Source organism: Schistocerca cancellata, chromosome 4, assembly GCF_023864275.1.
Source record: "Schistocerca cancellata isolate TAMUIC-IGC-003103 chromosome 4, iqSchCanc2.1, whole genome shotgun sequence".
Lineage (NCBI taxonomy): Eukaryota > Metazoa > Arthropoda > Insecta > Orthoptera > Acrididae > Schistocerca > Schistocerca cancellata.
In genome coordinates, this window is record NC_064629.1 from 59,237,937 (window position 1) to 59,255,532 (window position 17,596).

At 44.5% G+C, this 17,596-nt stretch overlaps 1 protein-coding gene across 5 annotated transcripts in view; it reads right to left on the minus strand.

Moving 5' to 3' along the window:
• Positions 1-17,596, minus strand: part of LOC126183431 (N-fatty-acyl-amino acid synthase/hydrolase PM20D1-like) — a 291,898-nt gene that overhangs the window by 132,086 nt on the left and 142,216 nt on the right. The window contains exon 1 of one of the 5 annotated variants that reach the window (XM_049925410.1): positions 6,338-6,505. The exons of the other annotated variants lie outside the window; for them this stretch is intronic. The gene's annotated coding sequence lies outside the window, so the exon portion shown is untranslated. Of the gene's footprint in view, positions 1-6,337; positions 6,506-17,596 lie in introns of those variants that run through there. 5 annotated transcript variants of the gene reach the window in all.

Below are 17,596 nucleotides of genomic sequence, written 5' to 3' on the forward strand. Positions count from 1 at the left end.
TTGTTGTGAGTGGATGCTAGCTGAGTTGGTGACACTTTGCTCTCCGCTACAGGTTGTGATGGCTTTGGTTACACAGTTTGAAGCTGCAGTGGATGAGGAGCACTGTTGTGGGCCAGCCGTGGGGATCCAATGGTCATCCAGGATATCCGAGTCGCCCTGTCGATCCTCACCGGTGGCCAGTCTAGTTACTGCTCGCATTGAGGTTGACCCCTCACCTGTGGTCGAGTGGAAGGCCACCTCAGAGTGTGGCAGGCAGCAAAAGACCTCCCAGGGGGCCGCACGTAAGGCCTCCCCAGTTAGTCTGACACACAGGTTCCAGGTGCTGTCTGTGACTGACACTATCGCTCGGCCAGTTGCAGTCGCCTGTACTGTTTCAGAGGGAACCTCTCAGCCTGCAAGTTCAGGCAGTCACAGAGGGTGGGATTCTCGATAGCTGAGAGCTCCAATGTTACACGTGTTATGGAGCCCCTTAGGGACATGACTGCCAAGAATGAGAAGAACGTCAGTGTCCACTCCGTAATTCTAGACATGGAAAGGGTCCTTACAGATACCATGAAGAGCACAGGGTGCAGCCAACTGCAGGTGGTCGCTCACGTCGGTACCAATGATGTGTGTCAGATTGGATTGGAAGAGATTCTCTCTGGTTCTGAGCAGCTAAGAGAAATGGTAAAGACTGCCAGTCTTGCTTAAGAGATGAATGCAGAGCTGATCATTTGCAGCATAGTTGACAGGACCGATTGCAGACCTCTGGTACAGAGCCAAGTTGGGGGTCTGAATCATAGGCTCACATGGTTCTACGGCCGTGTAGGCTGCAGATTCGTCGACTTGCGCTGTATAGTGGTTGGATTTAGGGTTCCGCCGAATAGGTTAGGAGTTTGCTACACGCAGGAGGGTAGCAGGGGCTGTGTGGCGTACACTTGGCAGTTTTTTAGGTTAGAGGGAAGGAAACATCGGAATAACAGTTGTGAATTGTCATAGGTGTGCTGCAAAAAGTTGCAGAGCTCCAAGCGCTAATAGAAAGCACTGATGCTCAAATTGTTATAGGCACCAAAATCTGGCTAAAGCCAGAGATAAGTTCAGCCGAAATTTTCGCGAAGAACCTGACGGTGTCCCGACACGATAGGCTACACACAGTTGGCGGTGGTGTGTTTGTTGCTGTTAGAAGTAGTTTATCTTCTCGCAAAATTGATGTAGACAGTTCTTGTGTGTTAATATGGGCAGCTGTCAGTGTTGGCAGCCGGAATAAAATAATAATTGGACCCTTTCACTGACCTCCCAGTTCAGATGATAGAATTGCTGAAAGGTTCTAAGAAAACTTGAGTTTGATTTCAAACATGTACATGACACTTACAATTATAGTTGGTGGTGACTTTAATTTACCCTCGATATGTTGGCGAAAATACGTTTAATTCCGGAGGTACCCATAAAGCATCCTCCGAAATTGTGCTATACGCATTCTCTGAAAATTATTTCGAGCAGTTAGTTCACGAGCCCACGCAATTAGTAAATGGTTGTAAAACACACTTGACCTCTTAGCAACAAATAATCCTGAGCTAATAATGAGCATCAAAACGGATACAGGGATTAGTGAACACAGGGATGTGGTTACGAGACTGAATATTGTAACCCCCAAATCCTCCAAAAACAAACGAAAAATATACCTACTCAAAAAAGCAGAGAAATATTCACTTGATGCCTTCCTAAGAGACAATCTCCACTTCTTCCAAATTAACAATGTAAGTATAGACCAGATGTTGCTTGAATTCAAAGAAATAGTAACGGCAGCAATTGAGAGATTTATACCAAATAAATTAACAAACGACGGAGCTGATCCTCCTTGGTACACAAAACGCGTCAGAACACTGTTGCAGAAGCAACGGAAAAACCATGCCAATTTTAACAGACACAAGATCTCCAAGAATGGCAATCTTTTACATAAGCTTCAAATTTAGCTCGGATTTCAATGTGGGATGCTTATAATAGTTTCCATAACGAAACTTTGCCTCGAAAAATGGCAGAAAATACAGAGATTCTAATCGTATGTGAAGTATGCTAGCGGCAAGGCACAATTAATCCCTTCTCTGCGCGATAGAAATGGAGATACTATCGAGTCAGGGGGGGCCCATAATGCGTGCGCAGAACAGAGATTTTTCGTCGTACTGCGCATGACGTCAGCGTCGAGAAACTCCGCTCAGTTCGCGCGCTTTCTTACGTGTTGAAGCAAGTAAGTTTTGTGTTGTTGCTGTTTGTTATCGTGTTGAATCGTGTTTATTCTTTCTGCGACACTTTAACAATGCCGAATTGTGCCGTGGCTATGTGTGAAAACTATAATCAGAAGACTAAAGGGTGTAGTATTTCCTATCATAAGTTTCCGAAAGATCCTGAAACCTGTGCTCGGTGGGTTCAGCTCTGCAGAAGAAGTGATAGTATTAACATTAAAAATGCTACTATCTGTAGCGTACATTTTAAAGAAGACGATTATTTACGGGATCTCCAAGCTGAATTAATGAAACTTCCGCCAAAGAAGATCTTAAAGCCGACTGCAGTTCCTTCTTTGCACCTCATTAAAGCCACATCTGCAGCTGCTGCTGCTGCTTCGTCTTCTGTCCAAGAAAGAAATGACAGAAGGAAAGATCGTGAAACACGTAAACGTGCACTTAACAGACTAGCTTCACTGTCACCGAAGAAAAAAAAAGTGGATCAAAGCACAGAAACTGAAAAAGGCCGCATCGAGGATGAAATGAAGAGGCTTCATAAGGAATTATCGCTACAGACAGAAGAAAATAAGCGTTTGATAGCTGAAAACAACACGCTGAGAACGAGAAACAAATTACTGGCTCATGCATTAAGCAGACAGAGAAAGCTATGCCAAAGCCTTCAGTATCAACGAAGTACTAAAGTGACAACTAAAGTACACCAAGTTTTAAAAAAAGTGTTTACGAACGCACAAATTGAATGTCTTCTTAAATCAAAGAAGAGCACCCATTGGACCCAGGAAGATATAAGCAAAGCCTTGCTTCTGCGCTCTCTGTCCAGAAAAACTTATATTTATTTAAGAAATATAATGGGAATACCATTACCTGGACTTTCTACGTTAAAACGATGGATATCCAATTCTTTTCGTTGTGTTCCCGGAATTTTGACTGATGTATTGTACTTAATGAATAAGCAAGCAACAAACTTAAGTCAAGCAGAGAAGCTGTGTGTGTTAAGCTTTGACGAAATGAATGTGGACAGTCGCATATGCTACGATCAAGAAACTGACACCATATACGGACCACATAGCCAGGTACAGGTTGTTATGGCACGTGGTTTGTGTGGAACCTGGAAGCAGCCCGTATATTATAACTTTGACACTACGATGAATCGGGATTTACTGATCAGTATCGTCAGAGAGACGCAGAAAGTGGGATTTGTCGTAGTTGGTATAGTGTCTGATTTGGGGGGTAAAAATGGGAAAGTGTGGAAGGAATTCCACATCGACTACACAAACACGTGCTTCACCAACCCAGATGATGAAACGAAACGTGTTTGGGTATTTGCTGATGTACCACATATGGTGAAACTTCTCAGAAACCACTTTTTAGATGATGGTTTCTCATTAAGTGACGGAAGAACGATAACAAAGGGCGTAATCGAGCAGCTATTGTCTAAAGATAATGGAGAACTGAAACTGTGCCCTAAGCTTACTGCTCATCATCTGACTGTTTGTGGAAGAGATCGACAGCGCGTTCATCTTGCTTGCCAACTCTTTTCTAACACTGTATCAGAAGCAATTTCCTTTGTAATGCCTGAAGAAAAAGACACGGCAGAATTCTTCAAATTGGTGAACGACACTTTTGATGTTATGAATTCGAGGGTACCTGTCGGCAAACGACCAATTTCAAGTGCTTTTGGATTGTGTAAGGAGACGCAGGAGGAAGTTCTTCGCAGATTCTACTCCGTCTGTGAAAAAATGAGAGTGGGAAATCGTAAAACTTTACTTCCTTTCCAAAAGGGGTTACTCACCTCGATTCGGTCACTGCTGGGTTGTTTTTCGGATTTAAAACATGGCTACGGTTTGAAGTATGTATTGACCTCAAGGTTCAATCAAGACTGCCTTGAAAACTTATTTTCCCAGATAAGAGCAATTGGCAGAGCCTATGATCATCCCTTACCAGTGGAATTTAAAAGCCGTTTGCGTATTTTAGTTATGAACAAAAGTATCGCTGACATTCAGTTACGCAGTTCTTGTCCAGTCTCAGCGGAAACTGATACAAATTATTTGACTTCCAACCTGTTTGCAGGACTTGTGCCGGGCATTGAAGAAGCGTTGTCAATGATAGAAGGTGACCAACAAATGAGGGACATTACACTACATGACTTAATTGTCCCACCTTTGATAGAAGATTCAGAGTGTTCTCTAGAAGGTCTCCGCTACATCGCTGGATATGTTGCCTCCAGGTGTGTCTCCATTGACAAATCACTTGGTCATCCTAGTGGTAAGACACTCGAAGTGTCGAAAGACCATGCAAGTTCTGGGTGGATTGAGAAACTGTCTCGTGGTGGCTTAATCATCCCTTCAGATGAGTGGTTTGATGTTGTTAAGCAGTTAGAGGTGCTTTTTTTAAATTTTCATGGCAGCAGTCTGTGTAAAGACGGCAATGTGATCAGAAACCTGACGAGACTTTTAATTGGGAAGTTTCCAACTATTCCTCAAGAGGTCATCACAGTGTACGCTAAAACCAGAACCTTCATCCGGTTAAGGCACTTCAACACGTCGGCAAAGGCACAGAGGGCCAAACAGCAGCAGCAGAAAGCAGCACACAGGTGGAGAGCGTCTGCAGTCCCTTCCAGATCTGATTAAGGTATTTAAATTATTCTTAAAATTTTTGAATGTGACTTCATTAAACCAGGCTTCTGTATCATTATGTGTAGTAATGTCTCATCTTACTAGACGTACGGTTGCTGCTTAATACCTGCATGAAAAAGATGGTACAAACTATTGCCGACTGTGATGCACACAATGTGTTTAGTAAACCGAAAGCTCTTGTTGTAATTGTTGCGTTTCCAGTACTATTAAAAATTGTAAAATGTATAAAAAGGGACTGAAGCATACCAGATCGTTGTTATCTAACAAAAAATATTGAGTAATAGAATATAAATTAAGGGGGAGCCACAAATCGGTAGTTTTACTTTTGTCATTACCAGAGAGACAATATAAGAGTTTCACAGTCGTAGCAGGTATTAACATTCAGTCCCTGTATTGGTAAGCTTCGATCGAATCCATAATTCATTATATTACCCTTCACTTTTCGTAAATTAATGTTAGTTTAAGCGCAATAGTGCCGTATGCGAACGTCTCGCGCTGCTGACGCTTCTCGACAGTGACGTCACACGGAAGCGCCCGATCGCTGCCGAACACATTGGCCCAACCTTCTATGTAGCAACCTTGCTATCGAGTATCGAAGCCAGTGCTGCCAACAGAGTTACTAAACACAGCCTACCGAAATTCTTTCACCAAAGAAGACGAAGTAAATATTCTAGAATTCGAATCAAGAACAGCTGCCAACATGAGTTACGTATAAGAAGATATCCTCGGAGTATCGAAGCAACTTAAATCACTTAACAAAAGAAAGTAGTCCTGTCCAGATTGTATACCAGTCAGGTTCGTTTCAGAGTATGCTGATACAATAGTTCCATAGCCAACGATCATACACAACCGTTCGCTCGATAAAGATGGGATCCGTGAGCAACGTGTGCTACAGTCACTCGGTGTGGAGTCTGTACAACCCCAAATCCAGGGTTTTAACCGCCTGCCACCCTGGTTACTGAAGAGGCCCGGAGTGATTTTAGATTTATTGCAGTACAAGAGAGACTGCGCTCCTGCCACCGTTTTTAATGCAGCATTTTCTTCCATTTTATCTGAGCACCACGACTATGTAGCTGTTTTTACGGATGGGCCGAAACAAGGGGATTCTATTGGTTGCTCAGTTGTTTTTGCAGATCGTGTCCTCAAGGTCCGACTGCCTCAGACTTTTACTGTCTTTGATGCAGAATTGTCTGCGATCTTGCGGGCACAGGAGCAGATGAGACATTCTTCCTCTCCTAAATTTCTTGTCTGTTCCGATTCACTCAGTGCCCTTCACTCATTGCAACGCTTGTATCCGGCAGACAAAATAGTCCAGACCATCCAGGATGCCCTCCTCCAACTACAGCGACTGGGGAAGGTTGTAGCTTTCTGCTGGGTTCCGGGGCATGTCAGCACTGCTGGGAATGAAAGGGCAGATCTCGCAGCCAAGGAGGCGTGTCTCGATCCACAAGTATCTCAGTATGCAATCCCCCTGCACGCACTCACCTCGCTGTTGAGCTCACGAGTCAGGCTGGCTGCAAGATGAGACGCAGGTCCGTGAGGTGATGCAGGGTGGCTCACGGTGAGTTTTCGCGAACCACACTACTGAATGGTCCTGCGCACGTTAGAGCGCAGGGTGACGTGACGCAGTTCCTGCGCTTGGTGACCCTGCGGACCGCAGTCTCCTGTACGCAGTTTACTGCGAGGCTCACGGTGGTTCTGGCTGTTGGTAGTTCGAAATGGAGGAAAAGCTAATTGAAGCCGTACGTGTTCGCAAAGTTCTGTATGATACGAGCCATGAAGATTACTTGAAAACGAAGCTGAAAGCTGAGAAGTGCGAGGAAGTGGCCAAGGAAACGGACATACGAAATGGTGGTTGCATTGTAATTCGTTGTTAACATTCTACATTGACATTGTTAAAACTCTGTAGCAAATTTTCGTGATATGCTCTGTCCTGGTTAAATGTTTATCAAAAAAGATGCCTAGGTTCTTTACAATATCATTCCTTACTAGCGTGTAGCCCTCCATATCTACCAGTGAAAATGGAATTGATGGATTTAACCACGTCTTTGATATCAATATAGAATCGAAACTGTCGTCCGAGTACATTTCATTCTTGATGAGACCATGCACTTCTTGGAATTGATCGTGGTTTAATCTAAAATAGTTAGTGAATTTTTCATCATCAAATTCCTTAGTTAAAGCGAATTCCCCATGACTTAGTCTTCTTTTCATGTACGCACTTTTCTCTGCTTTTTGTTTCATCAAAGCGATGTAACACACCGTTTCGAACTCAAACTCAGAATCGGAATCCGATTCTAACCTTATATCTATTAACATAGCAGAAGTAGTCGCCATCTCTGCCAGCGCCAAAGTTCCTCAGCAAACTGCGTATTGAAACTGCGATCCAACTTGAGATGATTGTCGCCGTGACTCACGCTGCCGTAAGGAATTTGGCGTGAGCCCCCCTGCGTCACCTCACGGGCCTGCGTCGCATCTTGCGGCCCGCCTAAGGCGGTGAGGTGACGCAGGGGGGCTCACTCCAAATTCCTTATGGCAGAGTGAGTCACGGTGACAATCATCGCAAGTTGGGTTGCAGTTTCAATACGCAGTTTGCTGAGGAACTTTGGCTCTGGCAGAGATGGCGACTACTTCTGCTATGTTAATAGATCTGGCAGAGATGGCGACTACTTCTGCTATGTTAATACACTCCTGGAAATGGAAAAAAGAACACATTGACACCGGTGTGTCAGACCCACCATACTTGCTCCGGACACTGCGAGAGGGCTGTACAAGCAATGATCACACGCACGGCACAGCGGACACACCAGGAACTGCAGTGTTGGCCGTCGAATGGCGCTAGCTGCGCAGCATTTGTGCACCGCCGCCGTCAGTGTCAGCCAGTTTGCCGTGGCATACGGAGCTCCATCACAGTCTTTAACACTGGTAGCATGCCGCGACAGCGTGGACGTGAACCGTATGTGCAGTTGACGGAATTTGAGCGAGGGCGTATAGTGGGCATGCGGGAGGCCGGGTGGACGTACCGCCGAATTGCTCAACACGTGGGGCGTGAGGTCTCCACAGTACATCGATGTTGTCGCCAGTGGTCGGCGGAAGGTGCACGTGCCCGTCGACCTGCGACCGGACCGCAGCGACGCACGCCAAGACCGTAGGATCCTACGCAGTGCCGTAGGGGACCGCACCGCCACTTCCCAGCAAATTAGGGACACTGTTGCTCCTGGGGTATCGGCGAGGACCATTCGCAACCGTCTCCATGAAGCTGGGCTACGGTCCCGCACACCGTTAGGCCGTCTTCCGCTCACACCCCAACATTGTGCAGCCCGCCTCCAGTGGTGTCGCAACAGGCGTGAATGGAGGGACGAATGGAGACGTGTCGTCTTCAGCGATGAGAGTCGCTTCTGCCTTGGTGCCAATGATGGTCGTATGCGTGTTTGGCGCCGTGCAGGTGAGCGCCACAATCAGGACTGCATACGACCGAGGCACACAGGGCCAACACCCGGCATCATGGTGTGGGGAGCGATCTCCTACACTGGCCGTACACCACTGGTGATCGTCGAGGGGACACTGAATAGTGCAAGGTACATCCAAACCGTCATCGAACCCATCGTTCTACCATTCCTAGACCGGCAAGGGAACTTGCTGTTCCAACAGGACAATGCACGTCCGCATGTATCCCGTGCCACCCAACGTGCTCTAGAAGGTGTAAGTCAACTACCCTGGCCAGCAAGACCTCCGGATCTGTCCCCCATTGAGCATGTTTGGGACTGGATGAAGCGTCGTCTCACGCGGTCTGCACGTCCAGCACGAACGCTGGTCCAACTGAGGCGCCAGGTGGAAATGGCATGGCAAGCCGTTCCACAGGACTACATCCAGCATCTCTACGATCGTCTCCATGGGAGAATAGCAGCCTGCATTGCTGCGAAAGGTGGATATACACTGTACTAGTGCCGACATTGTGCATGCTCTGTTGCCTGTGTCTATGTGTCTGTGGTTCTGTCAGTGTGATCATGTGATGTATCTGGCCCCAGGAATGTGTCAATAAAGTTTCCCCCTCCTGGGACAATGAATTCACGGTGTTCTTATTTCAATTTCCAGGAGTGTAGATATAAGTTCAGAATCGGATTCCGATTCTGAGTTTGAGTTCGAAACGGTGTGTTGCATCGCTTTGATGAAACAAAAAGCAGAAAAAAGTGCGTACATGAAAAGGAGACTAAGTCATGGGGAATTCGTTTTAACTAAGGAATCTGATGATGAAAAATTTACGAACTATTTTAGATTAAACCGTGATCAATTCCAAGAAGTGCATGGTCTCATCAAGAATGAAATTGACAGACAGGGATGCAAAACTACAAGGCCGATTGGAACCAAGGAGAAACTAGCTGTGTTTTTAAGGTAAGCCATTAAGATTAATATATATATATATGTATTTGGGCATACAGACATTAGCAGAAACAGAATTCTATTAGTCATCAGGACCATCCAACAACAAATCAGTTTAAACAGCGCTCATAGAACTATGTGTCATTCTCTTAATATAATGTACTCGACAGTTTCGATTCTACATTGATATCAAAGACGTTTTCACTGGCAGATATGGAGGGCTACAAGCTAGTAAGGAATGATATTGTAAGGAACCTAGGCATCTTTTTTGATAAACATTTAACCAGGACAGAGCACATCACGAAAATTTGCTTCAGAGCTTTAACAATGTCAACGTAGAATGTTAACAACGAATTACAATGCAATCTGTTTCCTTGGTCACTCTCTCCCGCTTCTCAGCTTTCAGCTTCGTTTTCAAGTAATGTTCATAGCTTGTATCATACAGAACTTTGAGAACACGTACGGCTTCAATTAGCTTTTCCTCCATTTCGAACTACCAACAGCCAGAACCACCGTGAGCCTCGCAGTAAACTGCGTACAGGAGACTGCGGGCCACAGGGTCACCAAGCGCAGGAGCTGTGTCACGTCACGCTGCGCTGTAACATGCGCAGGACCATTCAGTTGTATGGTTCGCAAAAACTCACTGTGAGTCACCCTGCGTCACCTCACGGACCTGCTTCTCATCTTGCGGTCAGCCTAACAGTCGGCTGTAGAACTGGGCAGTGCTCTAGCTTGTCTCGTAAGACCAGCCGAGTGGCGGCGCTCGGTCTGCTAGCGTCGACAGTGGCGACTCGCGGGTCCGATGTGTACTGACGGACCGCGACCGATTTGAAGCCTACAGCCTAGCAAGTGTGGTGCCTAGCGGTGACACCACACATTTCTTTGCCAACAATACAGCTTGTTTACATTTCTGTAGATATGATTTTAATAGATTAAGGCTGGTATCTCTAATGCCATAGAAGTCCATTTTTTCTAGCAGTGGTGTATGCTACACACAGAGACCTTGCTTAGTGGCAAAAGGTGACTTGGACAAATTCTTTGTTCCTAAACACTCAAAGAAGATATTTCACCACATCAATAATTGACATCCTTTACTATATTCATGCTGAGTTTTACTAATTTTCCTAGATTTTCAAAGAAAACATGTAACTCTTACTAAAATAAAAAGGCCAATACTTTAGAAAAAGCTGGAACTATGGAAATTGGCCTCAAATTTGAAGGTAAGTTAAGGAACGGAAGATTCAGAGATTAACATCCCATTAACAATGAAGTCATTTAGAGACAGAGCATAAGCTTGGGGTAGGGAAGCATGGGGAAGGAAATTGGCCATGGCATTTACAAGACAACCATCCCACCATTTGCCTGGAACAATTTAAGGATATCACTGAAAACCTAAATATGGAAGGCCAGATGGCGATTTGAACTGTTGTCCTCCCAAATGTGAGTCCAGTGTGCTACCCACTGTACCACTTTACCCAGTGTGAGGGAAATTCCGAATCTCTCTTTTTACATAACAGCACTACCCTAGACAGTTAAAGCTCAGCAAGAAAATATTCCTAGCATATACACTTGTCCACACAATAAGTTCAGGGATATACAATACAATCTATTATCTTCTTTAGTAGGTTACAAGATGTGTCATATATATCTTCACTGTCTGATGATTTCAACTGATTTACAGTTCGTATTATGGAATTAGGTGGAACCTCAAAGAAAGTATTTCTTGATGGTCTAGAAATATTTGTTAAAGTAACTCTGATAAACATATACCAGAAAGTGGTAATAGCGCTTTCTACATCTTCAACTGATGTAATAAAAGAATCTAAATTTTAGGGAAGAAAATTTAATTTTGGTGTTTATGGCATTTTTAGCAACACTTTTTATTAATTTCCATGCAGCTTCATACATACTGGTGGGTTTCTCAAGGCTTTTTTGTATCCATTCCTACATCTAACATTGACTAATCTTCAAACAATTACACATCTTCAAACTATTATATATGTTATACAACAACATTCCTTTGTTTTCCAGATCAGTCTGTTGTTTCATATATACCGTGGATTGGTCTGTTTGGAACATTATATCTGAAGCCTTTATGGGAATACTATCATTACCTTATGTTTAAAATGCTTTCAAAACCTATATAACATTATCTTTGCTGACAAATTATTACTCGGCACATTGACTGCCGTATAGCTGCCAGTAGTCACAGCAGAGTTGCCTCCCTATGCCATGTGGCCACAGGAGACCATAGCAGACTGGCACCTAATGCAGCATGCCTGGTTTGATCTGGTGCTGAAACATCCATCATTAAGCAGGTGACGGGTTCAAAAAATGGTTCAAATGGCTCTGAGCACTATGGGACTTAACATCTGTGGTCATCGGTCCCCTAGAACTTAGAACTACATAAACCTAACTAACCTAAGGACATCACACACATCCATGCCCGAGGCAGGATTCGAACCTGCGACAGTAGCGGTCACGCGGTTCCAGACTGAAGCGCCTAGAATTGCACGGCCACACTGGCCGGCGCAGGTGACAGGCAACATGTTAAACTATAATGTGTGTCATCATAATAATGGCCAAACCAATCTCCTGTAGCAATGGAATTTCAAATCTTCCCAATTTTATCACTGGTAACATGTCTTGTGATCTCAACTTTTGGAACAAGCCCAGTTATATTACTCTTATCAAGAGGGAATCTACTTGTATATTTTAATGATATAGAATTATGATAAGAAAATGGAAACATCATGTGACCCTTCTGTAGATTTAAAACTGACAAAATATTGTGCAGAAATGCTTGTTCTCTTGTGCATACATTATTGATAAAGTGTCTTAGTAACTTTTTTAGTTCGCTAACATTACAGTAATGTGTTGCTATATCAAAATCTGCAGTCAAATTCCGCCATTTCAACATCACACTGTATCCCTCTAGTATCACTTAATATACTAAACAGTGCAATTTTTCTAAAAGTACACTGATGATACTTTTTAATGATCTATAGAAGAATATTAGTACTATGTTAAAACTGTCATATCTATACCAGTCACTTCAAAGTTCTGTTCTTCACACAAAACATCTAGAACCAATCTATTGAGTGAGCAACTGAGTGAATGGTTGACAGTGATTGCCACACAACCTCTTATGTGCAGTTTTCTGCAACAACTATTTTCTACACTTTGGTTATCAAATTTAACAACTGTAAGTTCAGTCTCCGTAGCCCATTGTTCACTCAAACATAAACATCCGACTATTTCTCTAATCGAAAATTGTTTACAATAAGTAGCGACTCCCTAAGTGCGCAGAAAACAAAACTGCTCACAGAAATTAAATGGAAATTTTTGGAAGGCAGATGAACAGTGCAAAACTGTATGTGCTAACTGTGTATGAACAAAAGAGCATTCTACATTAGGGACCAATTAAATGATGCTGTACAGTTGTTGACACACTGACCTTATATTTGGAAGGATGGAGTTTGCTCTGTCCTGTGATTGTGATTTAGCTTTTCTGTGGTTTTCCTAAATCATTTCAGGCAAATGCTGGGCTGGATCCTTCATCAAGCCCACAGCTGACACTTATCATATCCTCACAAAAACATTGTTATACAGGGTGTCCGAGAAGCCTTTCCCTGATTACATAAATTGATAACTCAGGCCAGAAGTAAGATACAAATATGAAACTTGTGTCGAATTGTTTACAACTATCAAACTTTTTTTCTGTTTTAGGTTCGCAGTATGTAAGTAGTGGTTCAGTGATTCAGGGCCCAAGAAGCCATGTTAACCAATCAAGAGAAGGCACAGTGTGTCCTGTGGTACCATGAGACACGGTCACCAACCACAGTGCAGAGACACTTCCAGACAACATTTGGAAGGAATCCACCTGATGTCAAGAGCATTAAAGCCTGGCATGAGAAGTTCAAGAACACAGGATCGGTTGCTGACCTTCCGAGGTCTGGTCGACCAAGAACCTCAGCAGACAGGGTGGAAGCTGTAAGGCAGTCTTTTCTGTGAAGTCCGAAGAAATCGGTGCGCAGGGCCTCACGTGAATTACAGATGTCAAAAAGCTCTCTCCATGACATTTTACACAAACGTTTATTGTTTCGTGCATACAAAGTGCAAATCGTTCAGGCCTTGTTGCTCAATGACAGTACACGTCGATATGACTTTGCGGTGGAAATGCTATCACGTATTGAGGACGATGATGGTTATCTCAGACGAATTGCCTTTTTCGACGAAGCGACCTTTTTTGTCAGTGGAGTAGTGAATCGCCATAATGTGCGCATTTGGGGTTCACAACCCCCTGGCGAGGTCATGGAGTGCACCAGAGGCAGTTCAAAGGTGAATGTTTGGTGCGCGCTATTGCACGATCGAATTATCGGGCCATTCTTCTTTGCTGAGGCTACCATCTGCAGTGTATCTGGACATGTTGCAATTGTATGCTGTTCCTCAGTTGCTTTAGTATCATCCCAATGTCTTGTTTCAGCAAAACGGTGCACCGCCTCATTGGGGTTTGGACATCCGTGCCTGTCTCGATATGATCTTTCCTGGGTGATGGATTGGTCGTGATGGGCCAACGGTTTGGCCTCCACGGTCTCATGACGTAACCCCATTAGACTTCTTTTTATGGGGCTGTGTCAAGGACGAGGTCTACCGAACACGTGTACTAGATCTTGAAACCCTGCGACAATGGATAACTACAGTCGTTGAATCGATCCCTCCAGTGATGTTAGCTAATGTGTGGACAGAAATTGAATATCCCCTAGACGTGCTATGTGCTACCAAGGGTGCTCATGTGGAAGTTTACTGATGTGCGAAAAAAACTTTGATAGTTTGTAAACAATTAGACAACCAGTTTCATATTTGTATCTTACTTCTAGCCTGAGTTATCAATTTATGTAATCAGAGAAAGACTTTTCGGACACACTGTATATTCTGTGTATCTATATACCTGACCACCTTATTTTCGTTGTGTTATGATGACAAATCTTATATAATTATGAGATGATTCCTGGATGAATAAATAAAAAATCAGAACAAAACAAATAAGTGTTATCCAATACATCCAATGGTCTCTGCCATTCATGGCCGACTTTTGCCCTTCACAGTGTAGGGATAAACACTGTTGTTCTTGATGCTGAGTCACTTCATCATCCCAGGTAATAAATTATCAGACAAATTAGCCAAAGAAACATAAAGAATTTGATAGAAATATGTGTTGGAGTATTCGATGTTATGTATAACAAACAGCACACGCTGCTCAGGAGTGAGTTTGTTAGAATAAACTGCAGTACTGATGCTACGTTCCTGACTATCCTCGCAATTCAGTGCTGTGTATACTATAGACACTATGCAGACAAGGAAGCAGTTATCCACTGTAGAATAGGGGCAAGTTTTTTATAATGTTAAAAGTGATAATTACTGCAGTAAACATTGCTTACCCACTTATCTGTGGAAGTAAAATGTAGCTATTTTACCCGCATCCATTTTTAAAACAAACTTTGTGATTTGTGCACTATGTGCACCGTATGGTGGCTTGCAGAGTATGAATGTACATGCAAGTGCGCCTAGAGAGCACTGCGGTCATAAATCACTTTATTTCATTTTATTTTAATTCCTGTCCATAGAGCAACGAGTCAATAAACTGCAAGTAAGCAGAATGTGCCATACATTTAAGGCATATATATATATATGATAATGAAGTCCCATACTCCATAACAGAGCGTAGGGGACGATGCGGGACACCCGCAACGCCGTACTAGGCAAGGTCCCAGTGGAGGTGGTTTGCCATTGCCTTCCTCCGACCGTAATGGGGATGAATGATGATGATGAAGACGACACAACAACACCCAGTCATCTCAAGGCAGGTGAAAATCCCTGACCCCGCCGGGAATCGAACCCACTACCGCGAGACCACGAGCTTTTTGTTGAACAGTAAATGGTTTGTTATAAAGACAAATCAGTTTTAACATTGACATTAAACATTTTACAACGCACTACACCTGGGTCAGCCACGACGTGCCCAACTGCACCGAGGCAAGATGTGTGGATAGAATGTGGGCTGAGGTTCAGACTGTCTTGGCTATGCTCTGTCCTTCTCGGAAGCACTCGGTACAACAAAACATTTCATTTATCATTGAGATGCGGTATTTTTCTTCACTTGGGCAGAATTGTGGTGTCAGAGCCGTTTACCCTGCGCTATTTGTTAGCGGTACAAGGGAAGTTCACAGGTCCAGTGGATGTTTGCGCAAAAAGGGATAATCTACCGATCTGCGGTCACAAGCCTTTAAAAACGTAAGGGGAATCACGGAAGAGAAGAATGAGAATTCTAAGTAGTATTATGCAGTTATATAATTGATGGTACCAGAGATTTTCTAATGAACAACATTACAACACCGTGTAGAAAGAATTTAAAGATTTAGTTGGAGATGAAAGAGCAAAAAATTAGTAGGATTGATAGACGGGAGTCATTGTTCTGTACATCAAAACCCACTTTATGCTCCATGTACTAGCATGGTGCACATCATGAAATTGGTGGTATGAAGAGTTGATTTTTTTGAAGGCTTTATATATTACTGCAAAGTACGTTGGTTAAGTCAAGGGGACATGCCTGGAAAGAGTTTTCGATTTATAACCCGCTATTGTTGAATGTATGGAGGAAAATAAGAGCATGAAGAGAAATCAGAACATTCGAATGGATTGCAGAGGCAGAAGCTTGCATTTTAAGGGTACGAGATGGCACACTGCTCATAGTGAGATACTGCAATGTGATAAACAACTTATTTCTGATTCCAAGGGGCTGCATTTAAAACGAATAATCGCATTGTGGAAGGGACAAATTCTGACAAAAACCTCGTCCATTTCCCTAAGCTCACTGCTATTAAAGAAAACGTGAGGTTTGAAGAATTCATGGTGTCTTTGAAAGAATTACAAGAACAGTTTTCTAAACCTTTGGAAGGCACTGCCAGTCTTACATCTGTTTTATAGCAGTTTTCAAGACCGTTTGCCTTTTCATTTGAAAGTATGCAGGTAGAACAAATTGATCTACAATGTAATCCGCGTTTAAAAGACAAATAATTTTACATTAAAGTTGCCCACGAGATCTACGTTGTTTTTCTCTGGAACGGTATCCACGTGTCCATAATGAGGATGCAAACGTGATAAAATACACTCCTGGAAATGGAAAAAAGAACACATTGACACCGATGTGTCAGACCCACCATACTTGCTCCGGACACTGCGAGAGGGTTGTACAAGCAATGATCACACGCACGGCACAGCGGACACACCAGGAACCGCGGTGTTGGCCGTCGAATGGCGCTAGCTGCGCAGCATTTGTGCACCGCCGCCGTCAGTGTCAGCCAGTTTGCCTTGGCATACGGAGCTCCATCGCAGTCTTTAACACTGGTAGCATGCCGCGACAGCGTGGACGTGAACCGTATGCGCAGTTGACGGACTTTGAGCGAGGGCGTATAGTGGGCATGCGGGAGGCCGGGTGGACGTACCGCCGAATTGCTCAACACGTGGGGCGTGAGGTCTCCACAGTACATCGATGTTGTCGCCAGTGGTCGGCGGAAGGTGCACGTGCCCGTCGACCTGGGACCGGACCGCAGCGACGCACGGATGCACGCCAAGACCGTAGGATCCTACGCAGTGCCGTAGGGGACCGCACCGCCACTTCCCAGCAAATTAGGGACACTGTTGCTCCTGGGGTATCGGCGAGGACCATTCGCAACCGTCTCCATGAAGCTGGGCTACGGTCCCGCACACCGTTAGGCCGTCTTCCGCTCACGCCCCAACATCGTGCAGCCCGCCTCCAGTGGTGTCGCGACAGGCGTGAATGGAGGGACGAATGGAGACGTGTCGTCTTCAGCGATGAGAGTCGCTTCTGCCTTGGTGCCAATGATGGTCGTATGCGTGTTTGGCGCCGTGCAGGTGAGCGCCACAATCAGGACTGCATACGACCGAGGCACACAGGGCCAACACCCGGCATCATGGTGTGGGGAGCGATCTCCTACACTGGCCGTACACCACTGGTGATCGTCGAGGGGACACTGAATAGTGCACGGTACATCCAAACCGTCATCGAACCCATCGTTCTACCATTCCTAGACCGGCAAGGGAACTTGCTGTTCCAACAGGACAATGCACGTCCACATGTATCCCGTGCCACCCAACGTGCTCTAGAAGTTGTAAGTCAACTACCCTGGCCAGCAAGATCTCCGGATCTGTCCCCCATTGAGCATGTTTGGGACTGGATGAAGCGTCGTCTCACGCGGTCTGCACGTCCAGCACGAACGCTGGTCCAACTGAGGCGCCAGGTGGAAATGGCATGGCAAGCCGTTCCACAGGACTACATCCAGC